The sequence below is a fragment of the Protopterus annectens genome, chromosome 7.part0 (genome assembly GCF_019279795.1).
Source record: "Protopterus annectens isolate FY-2018-M chromosome 7.part0, PAN1.0, whole genome shotgun sequence".
Taxonomy (NCBI): domain Eukaryota; kingdom Metazoa; phylum Chordata; order Ceratodontiformes; family Protopteridae; genus Protopterus; species Protopterus annectens.
In genome coordinates this window covers 297,711,423-297,731,184 of record NC_056739.1, presented here as the reverse complement: position 1 = coordinate 297,731,184, position 19,762 = coordinate 297,711,423, and the positions used below count along the sequence as shown (strand labels likewise).

General features: G+C 36.0%; 1 protein-coding gene across 1 annotated transcript in view; it reads left to right on the top strand.

Annotated features, from left to right (window-relative positions):
- Nucleotides 1-2,452: 2,452 nt before the first annotated feature.
- Nucleotides 2,453-19,762, top strand: part of KLHDC8A (kelch domain containing 8A) — a 581,975-nt gene continuing 564,665 nt past the window's right edge. Inside the window, exons 1-2 of the mRNA XM_044076810.1 lie at nucleotides 2,453-2,624; nucleotides 3,121-3,170. The gene's annotated coding sequence lies outside the window, so the exon portion shown is untranslated. The remainder of the gene's footprint in view (nucleotides 2,625-3,120; nucleotides 3,171-19,762) is intronic.

Here is a 19,762-nt window from a genome sequence, read left to right as displayed (position 1 = left end):
GGGTGTCAATGGGAATGTGACTGAGCAGAGAGGGGACCTCCTTTGATTTTATATGCATAAAGTGCTCTTTGTATAAGGGACTTACTCCTGTGTGAGGCCTATCTATAAAGAAGGCTTTCATTGAAGTAAGTCACTTAACCACGGGGAAGTCAACTGGAATCAGGGTGGTATACACCAGAGTAAGTCACTTACACTGAGAGCAAGTCTTTTGGAATTGGGTCAGCTTACACCAGAATAAGTCACTTACACAGACAGGATGTCTTTTGGAAATGGGCCCCTCAATAGAAAATGCCTCTTTAATCTCTGGATTCCATTGATATTGACGTGCGATTCTTCTCTGTGATTGTTCTTAGACATTTCTGTGGTGTCTATTGCTGAAGCATCTTTTAATGTTGTTCTCTTTGATAATTCTAAAGGGTAAAATTCCTTTTTGTGGTTAATCGATTGTATGTTTTTGAAATGAAAATCACTTAAACTAAACTATTTTCTTTCTTTGAGGCAGTGTATACTTGGACTGAAAATATGAAAAGAGGGAGGTGTGGCTAGGATATACAGCCGCTCACATAGGGACAGGGAAGCAGTAGCTTGCCTTCATAGAAAACATGTTGTTAATTTTCTGTATGTGTTTTCCATATTATAGTTACACATCTGATTAATTATAATTTTGCATTACAATGATCTACAGTAGAAATCTTAAAATAGGCATTCTGTGCAAGGATATCAAAAGAATAGTGGTAAGGGTACATCCGGATGGGTATTCTGAGTACTGTGGTGAGACGGAGAGATGACAACTTCCAGAGATGTGCAATGCACTAGTTTAGTGAAATGCTTTGAATTTACACTTCTAAACCATACATTTTATACATTATCATAAAATTCTGCAACACCACTGGCCAATGCATGCTGTTTTATTCTGCCAAACCCTGCCATAACCCTGCAAAAAAGATTTAATTTATAAAGTAAGTTTGAAATATTATTTTGCTGCACAATCACAGTAACACTTCAGGATATAGATTGCCATATGACACTACCGTATGTAGCAGAGAAAAATCCTCCATGACCCACATATTGTCTCACTTTATTGACCAAGAGTGAGATGGATATTAATTAAACAATAACACCAGAACAGTTTTAGTACATTAAATGGTTGTTGATGGGGATCAGTCATGCTTTTCAGACCCTAAATGTAACCTTTTCTTGTAATGTGGCACTAGGGTGGTGGCACAATATGTATGACCACGTACATTTCTCATATCTCTTGTTACCAGTCCAAATAGAAGCATCCATGAAAACATTTCTTAAATTGAAGTTTTAGACAGAATCCTTTGCATTGTGTGAGTCAAAGCAGTCTTTCTTCTCTGCCCTGTTGTTGTCTAAGACAGGTATTTGGCATATCGCAGTTTTGGATAAGTCCCCAGTACAAATTTGAACTATTCAAATAATGTGGGACAAAGGCTTGGTCTATAGAGCAGGCACAGACCCAACTAGATGCATTCTCTGTTGAAAAAATAAGAATGCATAAATGAAACAAATAATCTTTTCTGCCTATGCCCATAAGTTAGAAAACAACAGTATTTTCCACAAGGTATCTGACAGCCTGACTTCAGAAATCTCAGAAATTCAAAACTTAAGTAAAGCAAAAACTGATACAGTTAAGGTAGCTTGTATGACAATTAATATGTATGCTATGGTGGGAGGTTGTCATAATGGCTAAGGTGTTTACCTTACAAACACAAGGTGCAGGGTTTGATTCTCACATAGGGTAATTGGCTAGGCTTAAAATGGCTGATAAGGGCAGTTAGCCTAGTACTAATCTATGAACCTGTGTATAGCATGATTTATTTGCTATTGCTTATTCTTTTTTCACAGCAATAATATTAAACATCAGCAAATAAACTGTTAAGATACTGGAAATTTCCTGTTTTGCGTTTTCATATTTATTCTGGTGTTATTCTGTCAGTTTGTGTTTTTGTGTATTGGAAGTATGTTTGTAACAATTAATTGTTGAAACAAATAATGAATGAATTAATTGATTGACTACCAGCCCCCCTCCACCACATACCTCACTGCTGGCATAATTACCTGTCTGCTTACATCCCGAGCTCGTCATAATAGGGGAAATGACAGCACCATATGGCTGTGAATTTACCCAAAACATGAAACTCTTACTCGGGCACTATTCTGATAGCAGCAGGCTGACCTTAAACTTTGAGTTCGGAAAAGGCATATCCGAAGCTATGTGGAGAGAGAAGCAACCAGCGAGAAAAGAAGCAGTCGAGAGAAACTGCTGTACCTAATTGTATTTCAACTCATGTAGGAAAGAACAGATTAAAGCAATAGGATTCCTGTAGTCAGTGGCTGATTGCCTCAGTTCCCACTGTTATCTCTTGCTTTCTTTTTCCATTTATTAAGGGCTGCAGTCTCCCAGGAGAGGGTGGGAGGGAGGGACAGCGAGAGAAATACAGAGAAGGAGACTGAAAGCAAGACGGACAGAAAGAGCAAGAGAGGTGACAGAGACTAGCCAGGTTCTACATATATTTCACCTGATGGGAACGAATTTAATGACTGCCTCTGTGAAAAACTAGCAGGCAGCAGGCAGCGCTTGCTCTGACAAAGCCATCCTGGTGAGTACAAAGACAGCTACGGAATTACTGGTTCACAGATTCTCTGAGTATTTACTATAATTTATGTGTTTACAGATACTGGGTTATTTATCAGAATTATACGACAATGATTGATTTTAATTTCTTATCCAGGGGGAATTGCAAAAAAAAATTCTACTTAACACTTTTAATTAAATTTTTATTTCCTCTGATGGTTCTGGTATTCTGTTAAAATGAGTCAGTTTTATGCAATCATTTGTGAATTTAACAGTATTAGACAGAAACTACAAGAATGTACCTCATCTGCCTGAGGTTAATGATGGATGCTGTACGTCTAAGAAATAACTAATGATTTATGCCTTTTGAGGCAGCAGCATCAGGTCATCTCTGTAAACATTTTCTTATAGAGTGTGAGGCATTCTTTTCTGTTGGCTAATTTTCTTTAATTATGGCAGCTAAACTGAGTTTCAAGGTTTCTACTCACCAGTTGCATTTTTCTGCTTGTGTTTTATTACAGTGATAGATGAAGCATTGAGAAGTTACGGAGTTTGCGCTCAGTGCCAAACTGTAAGTAACCACATTGTGATTTGAACCTCAGTTTCTGGAATAACAAGTCTGAGATCTATCCACATCTTTTTTTTTTTTAATTTAATTTCCATTTTTTTGTTAAGTTTTGCAGGTACCATCTTAAGGATGTAACCTGACCCAAGGGGTCCATTGCATTAGAATGTATTACTGCTGTGGACCTTACACGCTTATAAATTATCTGTAATTTTTAATCTTTAACATTATTTTACTCAGGCAGTGCAATGTAATGTTGGGGCTGGTCTTCATTCACAGTAGGAAACAGGGATACTGTAGAGGTTCAAGCCATCTTATAGATTAAAAGTTGTAGCATTTTTAGTTGCTGTGAATTTGAAATTCTGAAAAGACCATTAGCTGCATTAATGTACAATGCATTTTAAAGCTACTGAAAAATTATTATTAATAGCTGTTCTACAGTGTTACATTATACTTGGCTTTAGTAAAACACACTATGGGAGCATTTTAACCACTGACCATTGACTGTACTTATGCTGAAAGTACATAGAAATGCATTGACGTGTAACTCATAAAATGTGTCTGTCAGTCAAATGAAACTGCTCTAAAAGCGGCTATGTGACACTCTAACCACACACTGGTCAGCTTTGATATGGGGTAAAGACAAAGGGGTTTACACTGCCTTTTTATCTCTTTCCTTCCTCCTTAGATGAAGGCACATTATTTTAGCTAGGCTATAATGCACATTCCTGACACAGTGGCAAGAACAGACTATGGTATGGAATCCATAACCATAGAAGTCTACATACAAGAGCGTGACAGGTGTGATGTATTGTAGCAGCTTTCTGAAAGGTACTGATTCATAGTTACTCCTCAGGTTAAGTTGCTGACATAGCACAAGTTTGTGGATATGGTATTCATTACCCACACCACTGTCTTAGAGATTGAAGATGTCAAAACTGCACTGATTCTGTAGACAAACAACAGATGGATGCGAATGAATATTCCAACAGCTTATGGTAGTGTAATTGTCTGAATTAATGGCCAGGATGTCTTCAGATCAATGATACTGTACTTTACAATTTTCAGTTAGATACTTTCTCCTTCAGTCTTTGTCATATGACATTGCTGGTCTTTTATGTGTATACTTTATTGAATTATTAGAATTTGGAACCCAAATTATTCTTGTTTTTTTAATTTATTTTTGATAGCCTCTTTGCTGTCCACTTTGGTCTATTCTCCCTTTATCTGCACCAGCATAGGTCTTTCTATTTAAATCATAGTATGGTGTTTTAGGAGATTGCTGTAATAGTATACTATGAAGCAGGGTTCTGGGGCACTAGCTAATAAGTTATATCAACTTTACAGAAAAGGAAGGCTGCACTTCACCTAGCATGCTAACATTTTCTTCCCTGTATTTTTTTCCTTGCATTTTATCTGTAACTGTTGGCATACAGTGATGAGCCCCGTTGTGTTGACTGCTGTGGGTGGCTGTTGGCTACACTGTTGTATTCGGGTGTTAGATATTGTCTCTGGCTGGTGTTGACATTCACTGCTGTTTATGAGTGTAGAGATGGACTTCTGTCCAAAAGTATTATCATATGCTACACTCCTTATGTTTTTGTTTTTGCTTTTGCTCCCCTGGTGTTAACATTCACTTCTTTCTGTGGTTATAAATATATCTTTGTGCTACCATCCCTAGGCGTTGAGGTGCTTTGCTCTTTCTGCATATTATCTTGCATTACTGTGCTTGGACTTGGATGGACATTGTTGCCCATAGCTGTTAGTGTGCATTACTTTTCCTTGTATCAGTGTGCACACCTGTACCTAGGTATACTGACCAAACGTTCGGTCTCTGGATGTTAACTTACACTGCTGTCGCTGGCTGCTAAAGGGCACATCTGTTTCTGAGTATCAGCATACACTACCACTGGGTCATGACAGGCACTGCTGTCCCAAGATGCAGCTATATACTTCTTAGTCTGGGTGTTATGTCACTGCAGCAGACAACTGCCCTTGGGTATTGATATGCACTGCAGCCTTTGGATGTTGTTGTGCTTTGCTGTCTCTCGGTGGTGCCATGCATTGCTCTCCCTGGATCTTGTCATGTATTGATGTCCCTTTCTGTAATCATACACTGCTCCTCATTTACATCATAGTTAATTTGCCTGATGGTAAAAGAAGACATTAAACCCATCTAGTTTTCTATTTTTATATTTTAAGAGCATGTAACATTCTACTTGTCCTCCAACTCTGACTTCCCCTCCCCCCTTTTCTACTTGTGCTATGCTTTTGAAATCCTTTATGGATTCTTTCACCTCCACCCATTCTATAGTCATTTCAATTGATCCACAGCCTTCTCTATGGGAAAGTACTTTTTGAGATGCAGGAAGCAGGTGGTCCCATCTATCTGCTGCCTGTGCTTCCTTGTCCTCCTTCCTTCTTTGTTCTTCCTACGCAGAATAACCCTTTCACATATCCCTGAAATAATCTTGTACCCCGATATCACACTCCTGTCCAGTTTCTGGTCTTGGTATGGCTTATTTAAGCATACCCTGCTGTCCCTTTGTGTAGGGATACACTGCTGTCTCTGGATGTTTTATGTGCAGTGTGTTTTCTGGTTGCCATAAAGTATTGTTTCTGGGTTTTGGGGTGCACTGTTCTCTCAGAGTATTGGCATGCATTTCTTTCTGTATGCGTTAACGCTTTCTGTTTCTTTGTATTAGTGCACATTGTTAACAATGGATATTTACACACACTATTGCCTATAGATGTTTGCATACATTGCTGTCCTTAGGTGTTAACATGAATTGCTGTCTCTGGGTGGTGACCTGCACTGCTGCATTGTTCTACTTATTTGTTGGCATGCAGAGCTAGCCTTAAAAGTTGACACATAGTACTCTCTCTGTCTTTTGACACATGCACTGCTATTCTTTTGAGTTCGATAGCAGTGGTGTCTTTAGATTTTCGTATGCACTGCTGTATATTGCTGCTGAGTGCTGACTTTCACTCCTGCTCCTGGGTGCTACTGTGCACTACTTTCTGTATGTGTCCCTTGGTGTTACTAATGAATTGCTTTTCCTGGGTGTTGACATGTACTCTTTTTATTGGTTTTATACACTACTGTCCCTGCGTGTTGGCATGGATTGCTGTTTTACGATAGTATATTGTTGTCTCTTGGTGATCACGTGTATTTCTTTTCTTGTTTTTTGACATGGATGCTGGTGAGTACTGCTGTTCATAGGTCATGATCTGTATTGCTGTCCTTAGGAAATGACATACACTGCTGTCTCTGGATGTTAATCTGCACTTCTCTTTCCTGAGTGCTGGTGTCAATTTCTATCACTAGGTGTTGATATGCAGTGCAGTTTCTGTGTTCTGACATGCATTGCAGTTGCTGGGTTTTGACATGCATTGCCCTAACTGGTTGTTGATATGTACAGCTGTTTTGGCATTCTAATATGCATTGCTATCACTGAGTGTCAATTTGCACTGCTATCTCTTGGTACTGAAATCCATTACTGTCTCTGGACTTTGACGCATACTGCTGTGTTTGGCTGTTTGCATGCTCTACATTTCCTGTGTTCATATGCACTGCTTCTGTGCATACGAATATGCACTGCATTTCCTGTGTGTACATATGCAGTGGTGTGTCTGAATATGAATACGAACTATATTCTTGCACGTTTACATGCAGTGTTCTGTCTCTGGATATGAACACAGACTGAATTTCTCATGTGTGTTCATATACGGTACTGTCTTTAGATACCATCATACACTGCTGCTATGGGTGTTGATATGCACTTCTCTTCCTTAACGTAATCATTGATTGCTATCAATATGTAATGCTGTCCCTCAGTGTTGTCTTTGAATGTTGTCATATGCTGCTATTAATGTCATTTCTACTGTACACTGCTAATGCTATCCCTGGCTATTGCAGTGGAATGTTGTCCCTGAGTATTATCCTGCACTGTTGTCCCTGGATATTGATGTACTTTGCTGTCACTTTTTGTTGGCATGCATTACTATAACTTGTTGGTGTGCACTACTGTTCTTGGCTGTTGACACACACTACTGTCTTTGATTGTTGACTTGTTCTCTGTTTCTAGGTATTAACACACACTGCTGTCCTTGGATATTGCGTTTATTGTTGTAACTTGTTGGGGTGTACTCTCAATAGGTGTTGACACATTCTTTTTGTAAGTTGTGATGTGAAGTGCTGTCCCTGGATGTTGGAATGCACCCCCTCACTGTTGTTGAGGGGTGTTGGCAGATCCTTTACTTTGTTTGGGTGTTGGCATGCAATGCTATTCCCTAAAGATGATGTGCATTTGTGTCCTTGGTCACTGAAGCACACAGTTGTTGCACTGATTTTTCTGGTTGTTGGTTCATGCTACTGTTCATGCCTATCGGAGTGTACTGTTTTTTCTAGGTGTTTATTTACACTTCTGTCCATGCAAGTTGGTGTGTATTACTTGCTCTTGGTGTTCAGGGACACAAGTGTTCCTGGGCATAGATGTGCATTATTGTCTTTAGGTGTTAACATACAGTGCTGTCTATGGCTGTTCAAAGGTAGTTATTAGGCTATTGGCCCAAGAGCGATTTTAAGCCTAGTGAAGCTTACCCCAAATTTACCAAAATATTGCGGCTTGTGTCAACACCCAAGGAATTTTACAGTTACTATATAGGCTTGTACATATCAAGCATTCACAGGCTGCCCTTGACCATTAGGGATATAGGTGTCATACTAGGGGTAAATTAGTGATTTCCCATCCATTGGTCCAAGTTAGGTTTGAATAGTGTTGGGATTAGGGTTGTTGTCTTGGGAAGCCATTCATTTTGTTGAATACAGTTTCTTCAAGTCCTTTCATATTGGGCACAAAACATTTAGTCTCATTATTTCAATAAAGGAGTCAGTGCCAACTCACAGATTGCTGAGCTTTAAAGTAATGTAAGTCTTCCCCTTACCTTTGAGCTTGACTTACCATGGTGTTAGTATACACAAAGTCATGAGGGCGTGATGGGTATTTGGGGAGATGGGGCTTTTTATATACTTTTTCTTCTGTGTCTGCAAACTGTCGGCTCCCTTCTTATCCATCTTGACCCCATTCATTCCACATACGTAGAGAGTTCCCAGCATGTGATTGAGGGTTGACTGGAGGGGGACCATCCTCCAAGCAGCCAGGGATGCTTTTGTGCTCTAACTTGCATCTCCATATGCAGGCTGTGAGGACATTCCTATTTAAGGCCAAACCACACATAGTGGCTGACATGGGCAAACTTGTCTCTGTAAGGGCTTACAGTGACTCCTAATGCATGTGTATGTACCTGTTAACATGCTCAGTGGGGGCTTCTGTCACTGGCTTGGTAGTGTGAGCCCATGTCCCAACTGTCACACTGTATTTTCATGACTTGCAGGCCTCTGCTTGTCAGCAGCAAGCAGCAGACAAGAATGACCACCGCCTTCACCCCCAGAGTGGGTGAGCCAACATCACCTGCTGACTCCCACCTTCCTTACCTGGCTGTTAAAATGCCCAAGGTCCTATTTGAAATCAAATTATCTGTGCTGCAGTGGCATCACAGGCTGGAGCTTTTTTATTTTTGTGAAAATCAGTAACTTGTGTCATCAGCTTTATCCTGTTATTATTTCTGAGCTGTTTGTTGACACACATTGCTGTTGTGGGGTATTACTATGCACTTTTGGCTTTGGACATTCATATGCATTAATGTACATGTACACTGAGGTATACTGTTGTCTGTGGTTGTTAATTTGCAGTGCTATCCCTTGGTGTTGGCATGTACTCCTGTCTCTGCTGGCATGCACTACTTTCTCCTTGATGTGTTGCTGTTTGCATGGATGTTGCTTATTAATAGACTGCATCTGTTAGCATACTGCACTAATCCAGACTTCAAGACTAACTTGAGGCTAGACTTTTGTAGCTATCAACAGGAATGTTCATAACCTGCTCACGTGCCTGATCCAGTGACCATTTTTAACAACAGCCACCATTAAGAAACTCCTGAACCAGTGTCAGCAGACAAACTGTAATGCTACAGCTGCAGCATTTTTTAGTATCCCTAGTTGCATCATTTGGCTGCCCCTCTTCTTCCTGTTCCTGCTTTCCTGACATTCTCTTAATATTAATACCTGTAGCAGTGTCCTAACCAAGTGACAAACTTGAGAAGTGAGTAAATGGTCAGAAGTTTAGTGGTAGCAAATAACATAATATCTGCATCCCTGACACACTGTTCCAGCATTCTGGTGAGCTTTTCTACTGTCCTCTCACATTATACATTCCTTATCACATGATTAGCTACAGTAACTGCATATTTTATGTCCTGTCATCTGTGGTAATTCTGTTACTCTTTAGCTGAATCCATTCACCAAAGTGCATAGCCTTCTACTTTTCACACTAATACTCAGCTTCCACAAATGTAATGCAGTAAGTCACAGTACAAGCTGGTTGGCCCCTCCTTGAGCATGACTTCTCTCTTGACGTTGTCAGCAAATGGGTTAATGCTGTTTTGTAGTTCATTATGATATCTGCTATAAATATGCTTAATAGAACTGGCCTAAGCACTGCAGTAAATGTGTCACTGTATTAGTCACTAGTTCTTGTTCAGTATTTTCCCACTGACTCCTGTCAGCCTGACAGTGATTCATCCACATCACCAGCTTGTGCCACAACCCTGCCCCTTTTAACTTGCCCTGCAGCCTCCTAAAATCCCAAAAGCCACATAGACAAACCACTTGCTGAAGACTGTTCTCCTGTTTCTCCCAGTCAGCGTTGGTGCTTTCCATTTGCTGCATTATTTGCATTACTAAGCTCCACTAGTCTGCCTTACATATCACCTCTATAGATTTATTTGGATAGTCAGTGGTTAACCAGTACCTTGTGGACACTTTGTGTGAGGAAACTGCCTAGATACCACTTCAGTGTCACAAGGGAAAGCATATAGTGTTGCCATTTGTTTATCCCGACATACCTGTCAGTTTTGAGATTCTGGAGTTGAGAGATGAGAAGCACATCCAAGCCCATTCACATCTTCTGTAGTTTTCACTGCTTTCAAGTATGACCACACTGGTCAAATCTCCATCTGTCCATCTGAGTCCATAACTGCCTAATTTCTTTCACCTCCCAAGATGGTACCCCTATACATAAACATCACGATAATGTTTGTTGAGTGTGTGTGTGTGTGTGTGTGTGTGTGTGTGTGTGTGTGTGTCCTTTCACATGCACCATCACTTACATTTGCGGGAATGTATGTATGTAAAAGTAAACACATGCACATATATCATTAAATTATAGTAATATTTTCCCACGTTTGTCAGCACACTGACTTAATTTTATATAAATATTGTGTATTATATAAGTTCCCCACAAAGAATTATTATAAGTTATGAACTATACTGCTGCATCTTCAGATCATGGTAAATTAAACATGTGCTTTCATTCTGTGCTATATTATTATTTTAATTCTTCATATTATACCATTACTATTCATTATGTTCTTTTATTACGACATCTCTTAATTATTACCCTTGTGTACATCATTGGACATGATATATTATTTCAAATGATAAAGATGATTTCACCATAAAATCAAGCATGCAGATACATAAGGATTTTTTACAAATCTTTCATTTCTTTTCTTATATAACCACTGTTTTACTCATCAAATGTAAATAAGTTCATATTACAATTTCTAAATTTATTTTCTTTTACTTCCATTTCCATATATTACCCCATTCTCTCTTCCTTCTGTCCAACCTACCCTAATCCATTGCATTATATGTAAATAGTTATAAGTTCTTTTCTTAAATCTATTTAAAAGATTTTTCACTGCATCATTGTTGTGTTATGTTTCACCTACCTTTAACTGTTTGTGCCTGTACATTGTTGCTATATTGACCTGTGTTCTTACTTTTAAATACTTATGCATTGCTTGTAGCTTTGTTCCTTGGGTCTCAGCTGTTCCCATACCTCTCAACTGTCCAGATTTTTGCAGAATGTCCATATTTTTGCCCCACATTTTTTGTCTTTTTCCTATAAAATGTGTGGTATCATGGCAGATTATTGAGGACTGAAGTCATTAAATAATGATAGACATTAATGGTTCAGACATAATACCCTTCAGAAAATGCATGCTAATGCAAAACCTGTTATTTAATCAACTTTCTAAGTTTATAATAGCAAAATTTAAAACTGTCCCTATTTTAGGGCCTTTGTTCCTCCGTTATTTTGGCTTTGTCCAGGTTTCTTGTGGTAATAGTTGGAGAGGTATGGCTGTCCCTATTTTGGAGGAGCATACCTATTTTCAGGCCTGATTTACCCCCACATATGATGTATCTGTTTTTGACAGTATGTTCCTATTTTCTGGCTTGATATACCCGTTCACACAATTTTCTGAATTTTTGAAGCTGTCTATTCCAAAAAAAAAAAAATACTACTGGAACCAATAATTTCAAGAAAGAAGATGTGCATGTTATACCTCCCCCTTTTCAGAAGCAAAACTAAAGGACCTTGTACTGTAGAATTTTGCAATACAGTTTATTAAAGTCTGTAGATTTTACACTGTCTCTTTGATTATGTTCTTATAGTGTACAATATTTTTTTCACATTCTACATTTTAAATGTGTTTCTGAGTAATATTTCACATTCCTACCGGAATCAGGACGAGATATGTACTATTTGTAATTCAGATACTATGCTAATTATATATCTAGATGTTTGGCTGGATATACCAACTTTTCAAAGACCTTTGCACCTATTTCCAATGTCTTCAGCTTGAGAGGTCTGAAAGGGGCTTTTTTAAGATAAATACATTTTATAAAGTGTATTTTGCTTTTAAAATTAACTTTAGCAATCTCTTTTCTTTTTCTGTCACTTTTCTGTTGAACTAAGCTAACAGGGTGACTAGGTTAGGCCTCAGTTGAGACTTACTTTTGAATCTGTTTCCTCAATTTAAGACTGAGTTGTCAGGTATAAATTTCCAAGGCATTTCTTAAAATTCTCTTCCACTAGTTATTCTGTTTCTAACTGTAAGAATTTTCATAGACATATTTAAGAATTCCTTTTTCTTTACAGAAGTTTGTTTTATCTGATGTGTAAAGTTTTTGCAATTGGTGTTTCTTACAATGTTATGCTGTGTAGTTACGAATACCTCTTAAATTCTTTGCTCAACACTTCTGTCCAAAGCCAAAAGTAAAGGTGGGACAAAGGCCGAAAATCAGGGCCAGGTTTTAAACATTACTCTAATTCACGTAATAAGTTAACAGAACACCAGGCTGCGCATCAATATGCATTTTCTGAACAATAAGAGGTTATGAAACTTAAATGTCTGGCATCGTTGACTGACTAATCCCCAGTGATTTGCCAGAAATTCAAAACTTTTCCAACGAACAAAGCAAAAATATTAAGGACAAAAAGGGATATTTTGATAATCAGGGGCAGTTGGAAGTTATGTATTTGTCATTAGTACTCTGTAAAAATCAGGATAATCTCAAAACACATTTCTAAAATAAGTAAATAAGTAAATATAAACAACTTAATTAATTACCGAATGAATGAATGAATGAATGAACTAATTGTCCTTGTTTGCTTGTATACCTAAATAATTTTAACCAGTCCTGCTGATATGCACAGTTTGTGTAACCACCTATCAGGTTTTCTGTTAGAGGGCCGAGTTTGTGCTGTGTTGTCAGTTGCATTGTTTTAATTGGAAGGATAGCTCTTATTGTGCTGCTGGCTGTTTTGTTTTGTAGTAATAGCTCATTTCATTCATCACTGCCAGCTGTTTTATCTAGCTTATGCGTTAGTGTCTGATAATGTGAGTGATAGTTGGGGGCCCGCCTTATACTACAATATCATCTGCCATCTTTTGTATATGTTATCCTGCATATACTGCATTACCATCTTATCATCTTTTGTATGTGTTATCCTTCATATACTGCATTACCATCTTATTATCTTTTGCATGTGTTATCCTTCATATACTGCATTACCATTTATCATCTTTTGTATGTGTTCTCCTTCATATACTGCATTACCATCTTATCATCTTTTGTATGTGTTATCCTGCATATACTGCATTACCATCTTATCATCTTCTGTATGTGTTATCCTGCATATACTGCATTACCATCTTATCATCTTTTGTATGTGTTATCCTTCATATACTGCATTACCATCTTACCATCTTTTGTATGTGTTATCCTGCATATACTGCATTACCATCTTATCATCTTTTGTATGTGTTATCCTTCATATACTGCATTACCATCTTATCATCTTTTGTATGTGTTATCCTTCATATACTGCATTACCATCTTATCATCTTTTGTATGTGTTATCCTGCATATACTGCATTACCATCTTATCATATTTTGTGTGTGTTATCCTGCATATACTGCATTACCATCTTATCATCTTTTGTATGTGTTATCCTTCATATACTGCATTACCATCTTATCATCTTTTGTATGTGTTATCCTTCATATACTGCATTACCAGCTTATCATCCTTTGTATGTGTTATCCTGCATATACTGCATTACCATCTTATCATCTTTTTTTATGTGTTATCCTGCATATACTGCATTACCATCTTATCATCTTTTGTATGTGTTATCCTTCATATACTGCATTACCATCTTATCATCTTTTGTATGTGTTATCCTTCATATACTGCATTACCATCTTATCATCTTTTGTATGTGTTATCCTTCATATACTGCATTACCATCTTATCATCTTTTGTATGTGTTATCCTGCATATACTGCATTACCATCTTATCATCTTTTGTATGTGTTATTCTTCATGTACTGCGTTACCATCTTATCATCTTTTGTATGTGTTATCTTGCATATACTGCATTACCATCTTATCATCTTTTGTATGTGTTATCCTGCATATACTGCATTACCATCTTATCATCTTTTGTGTGTGTTATCCTGCATATACTGCATTACCATCTTATCATCTTTTGTATGTGTTATCCTGCATATATTGCATTACCATCTTATCATCTTTTGTATGTGTTATCAATCATATACTGCATTACCATCTTATCATCTTTTGTATGTGTTATCCTTCATATACTGCATTACCATCTTGTCATCTTTTGTATGTGTTATCCTTTATATACTGCATTACCATCTTATCATCTTTTGTATGTGTTATCCTGCATATACTGCATTACCATCTTATCATCTTTTGTATGTGTTATCCTGCATATACTGCATTACCATCTTATCATCTTTTGTATGTGTTATCCTGCATATACTGCATTACCATCTTATCATCTTTTGTATGTGTTATCCTGCATATACTGCATTACCATCTTATCATCTTTTGTATGTGTTTTCCTTCATATACTGCATTACCATCCTATCATCTTTTGTATGTGTTATCCTTCATATACTGCATTACCATCTTATCATCTTTTGTATGTGTTATCCTTCATATACTGCATTACCATCTTATCATCTTTTGTATGTGTTATCCTTCATATACTGCATTACCATCTTATCATCTTTTGTATGTGTTATCCTTCATATACTGCATTACCATCTTATCATCTTTTGTATGTGTTATCCTTCATATACTGCATTACCATCTTATCATCTTTTGTATGTGTTATCCTTCATATACTGCATTACCATCTTATCATCTTTTGTATGTGTTATCCTTCATATACTGCATTACCATCTTATCATCTTTTGTATGTGTTATCCTTCATATACTGCATTACCATCTTATCATCTTTTGTATGTGTTATCCTTCATATACTGCATTACCATCTTATCATCTTTTGTATGTGTTATCCTTCATATACTGCATTACCATCTTATCATCTTTTGTATGTGTTATCCTTCATATACTGCATTACCATCTTATCATCTTTTGTATGTGTTATCCTTCATATACTGCATTACCATCTTATCATCTTTTGTATGTGTTATCCTGCATATACTGCATTACCATCTTATCATCTTTTGTATGTGTTATCCTGCATATACTGCATTACCATCTTATCATCTTTTGTATGTGTTATCCTGCATATACTGCATTACCATCTTATCATCTTTTGTATGTGTTATCCTTCATATACTGCATTACCATCTTATCATCTTTTGTATGTGTTATCCTGCATATACTGCATTACCATCTTATCATCTTTTGTATGTGTTATCCTGCATATACTGCATTACCATCTTATCATCTTTTGTATGTGTTATCCTGCATATACTGCATTACCATCTTATCATCTTTTGTATGTGTTATCCTGCATATACTGCATTACCATCTTATCATCTTTTGTATGTGTTATCCTTCATATACTGCATTACCATCTTATCATCTTTTGTATGTGTTATCCTTCATATACTGCATTACCATCTTATCATCTTTTGTATGTGTTATCCTTCATATACTGCATTACCATCTTATCATCTTTTGTATGTGTTATCCTGCATATACTGCATTACCATCTTATCATCTTTTGTATGTGTTATCCTGCATATACTGCATTACCATCTTATCATCTTTTGTATGTGTTATCCTGCATATACTGCATTACCATCTTATCATCTTTTGTATGTGTTATCCTGCATATACTGCATTACCATCTTATCATCTTTTGTATGTGTTATCCTTCATATACTGCATTACCATCTTATCATCTTTTGTATGTGTTATCCTTCATATACTGCATTACCATCTTATCTTTTGTATGTGTTATCCGTCATATACTGCATTACCATCTTTTGTATGTGTTATCCTTCATATACTGCATTACCATCTTATCATCTTTTGTATGTGTTATCCTTCATATACTGCATTACCATCTTATCATCTTTTGTATGTGTTATCCTTCATATACTGCATTACCATCTTATCATCTTTTGTATGTGTTATCCTGCATATACTGCATTACCATCTTATCATCTTTTGTATGTGTTATCCTTCATATACTGCATTACCATCTTATCATCTTTTGTATGTGTTATCCTGCATATACTGCATTACCATCTTATCATCTTTTGTATGTGTTATCCTTCATATACTGCATTACCATCTTATCATCTTTTGTATGTGTTATCCTTCATATACTGCATTACCATCTTATCATCTTTTGTATGTGTTATCCTTCATATACTGCATTACCATCTTATCATCTTTTGTATGTGTTATCCTGCATATACTGCATTACCATCTTATCATCTTTTGTATGTGTTATCCTGCATATACTGCATTACCATCTTATCATCTTTTGTATGTGTTATCCTGCATATACTGCATTACCATCTTATCATCTTTTGTATGTGTTATCCTGCATATACTGCATTACCATCTTATCATCTTTTGTATGTGTTATCCTTCATATACTGCATTACCATCTTATCATCTTTTGTATGTGTTATCCTTCATATACTGCATTACCATCTTATCATCTTTTGTATGTGTTATCCTGCATATACTGCATTACCATCTTATCATCTTTTGTATGTGTTATCCTTCATATACTGCATTACCATCTTATCATCTTTTGTATGTGTTATCCTTCATATACTGCATTACCATCTTATCATCTTTTGTATGTGTTATCCTTCATATACTGCATTACCATCTTATCATCTTTTGTATGTGTTATCCTTCATATACTGCATTACCATCTTATCATCTTTTGTATGTGTTATCCTGCATATACTGCATTACCATCTTATCATCTTTTGTATGTGTTATCCTGCATATACTGCATTACCATCTTATCATCTTTTGTATGTGTTATCCTTCATATACTGCATTACCATCTTATCATCTTTTGTATGTGTTATCCTTCATATACTGCATTACCATCTTATCATCTTTTGTATGTGTTATCCTGCATATACTGCATTACCATCTTATCATCTTTTGTATGTGTTATCCTTCATATACTGCATTACCATCTTATCATCTTTTGTATGTGTTATCCTTCATATACTGCATTACCATCTTATCATCTTTTGTATGTGTTATCCTTCATATACTGCATTACCATCTTATCATCTTTTGTATGTGTTATCCTGCATATACTGCATTACCATCTTATCATCTTTTGTATGTGTTATCCTTCATATACTGCATTACCATCTTATCATCTTTTGTATGTGTTATCCTTCATATACTGCATTACCATCTTATCATCTTTTGTATGTGTTATCCTTCATATACTGCATTACCATCTTATCATCTTTTGTATGTGTTATCCTTCATATACTGCATTACCATCTTATCATCTTTTGTATGTGTTATCCTTCATATACTGCATTACCATCTTATCATCTTTTGTATGTGTTATCCTTCATATACTGCATTACCATCTTATCATCTTTTGTATGTGTTATCCTTCATATACTGCATTACCATCTTATCATCTTTTGTATGTGTTATCCTTCATATACTGCATTACCATCTTATCATCTTTTGTATGTGTTATCCTTCATATACTGCATTACCATCTTATCATCTTTTGTATGTGTTATCCTTCATATACTGCATTACCATCTTATCATCTTTTGTATGTGTTATCCTTCATATACTGCATTACCATCTTATCATCTTTTGTATGTGTTATCCTTCATATACTGCATTACCATCTTATCATCTTTTGTATGTGTTATCCTTCATATACTGCATTACCATCTTATCATCTTTTGTATGTGTTATCCTGCATATACTGCATTACCATCTTATCATCTTTTGTATGTGTTATCCTTCATATACTGCATTACCATCTTATCATCTTTTGTATGTGTTATCCTTCATATACTGCATTACCATCTTATCATCTTTTGTATGTGTTATCCTGCATATACTGCATTACCATCTTATCATCTTTTGTATGTGTTATCCTGCATATACTGCATTACCATCTTATCATCTTTTTGTATGTGTTATCCTTCATATACTGCATTACCATCTTATCATCTTTTGTATGTGTTATCCTTCATATACTGCATTACCATCTTATCATCTTTTGTATGTGTTATCCTTCATATACTGCATTACCATCTTATCATCTTTTGTATGTGTTATCCTGCATATACTGCATTACCATCTTATCATCTTTTGTATGTGTTATCCTTCATATACTGCATTACCATCTTATCATCTTTTGTATGTGTTATCCTTCATATACTGCATTACCATCTTATCATCTTTTGTATGTGTTATCCTTCATATACTGCATTACCATCTTATCATCTTTTGTATGTGTTATCCTTCATATACTGCATTACCATCTTATCATCTTTTGTATGTGTTATCCTTCATATACTGCATTACCATCTTATCATCTTTTGTATGTGTTATCCTTCATATACTGCATTACCATCTTATCATCTTTTGTATGTGTTATCCTTCATATACTGCATTACCATCTTATCATCTTTTGTATGTGTTATCCTTCATATACTGCATTACCATCTTATCATCTTTTGTATGTGTTATCCTTCATATACTGCATTACCATCTTATCATCTTTTGTATGTGTTATCCTGCATATACTGCATTACCATCTTATCATCTTTTGTATGTGTTATCCTTCATATACTGCATTACCATCTTATCATCATTTGTATGTTGTTATCCTTCATATACTGCATTACCATCTTATCATCTTTGTATGTGTTATCCTGCATATACTGCATTACCATCTCATCTTTCTTTGTATGTGTTATCCCCTCCATACACTATTTACCATCTATCATCTTTTGTATGTGTTATCCTTCATATACTGCATTACCATCTTATCATCTTTTGTATGTGTTATCCTTCATATACTGCATTACCATCTTATCATCTTTTGTATGTGTTATCCTTCATATACTGCATTACCATCTTATCATCTTTTGTATGTGTTATCCTTCATATACTGCATTACCATCTTATCATCTTTTGTATGTGTTATCCTGCATATACTGCATTACCATCTTATCATCTTTTGTATGTGTTATCCTGCATATACTGCATTACCATCTTATCATCTTTTGTATGTGTTTTCCTTCATATACTGCATTACCATCTTATCATCTTTTGATCTTTTGTATGTGTTATCCTTCATATACTGCATTACCATCTTATCATCTTTTGTATGTGTTATCCTTCATATACTGCATTACCATCTTATCATCTTTTGTATGTGTTATCCTTCATATACTGCATTACCATCTTATCATCTTTTGTATGTGTTATCCTTCATATACTGCATTACCAGCTTATCATCTTTTGTATGTGTTATCCTGCATATACTGCATGCATTACCATTCATTTTCTTTGTATGTGTTATCCTTCATATACTGCATTACCATCTTATCATCTTTTGTATGTGTTATCCTGCATATACTGCATTACCATCTTATCATCTTTTGTATGTGTTATCCTTCATATACTGCATTACCATCTTATCATCTTTTGTATGTGTTATCCTTCATATACTGCATTACCATCTTATCATCTTTTGTATGTGTTATCCTTCATATACTGCATTACCATCTTATCATCTTTTGTATGTGTTATCCTTCATATACTGCATTACCATCTTATCATCTTTTGTATGTGTTATCCTGCATA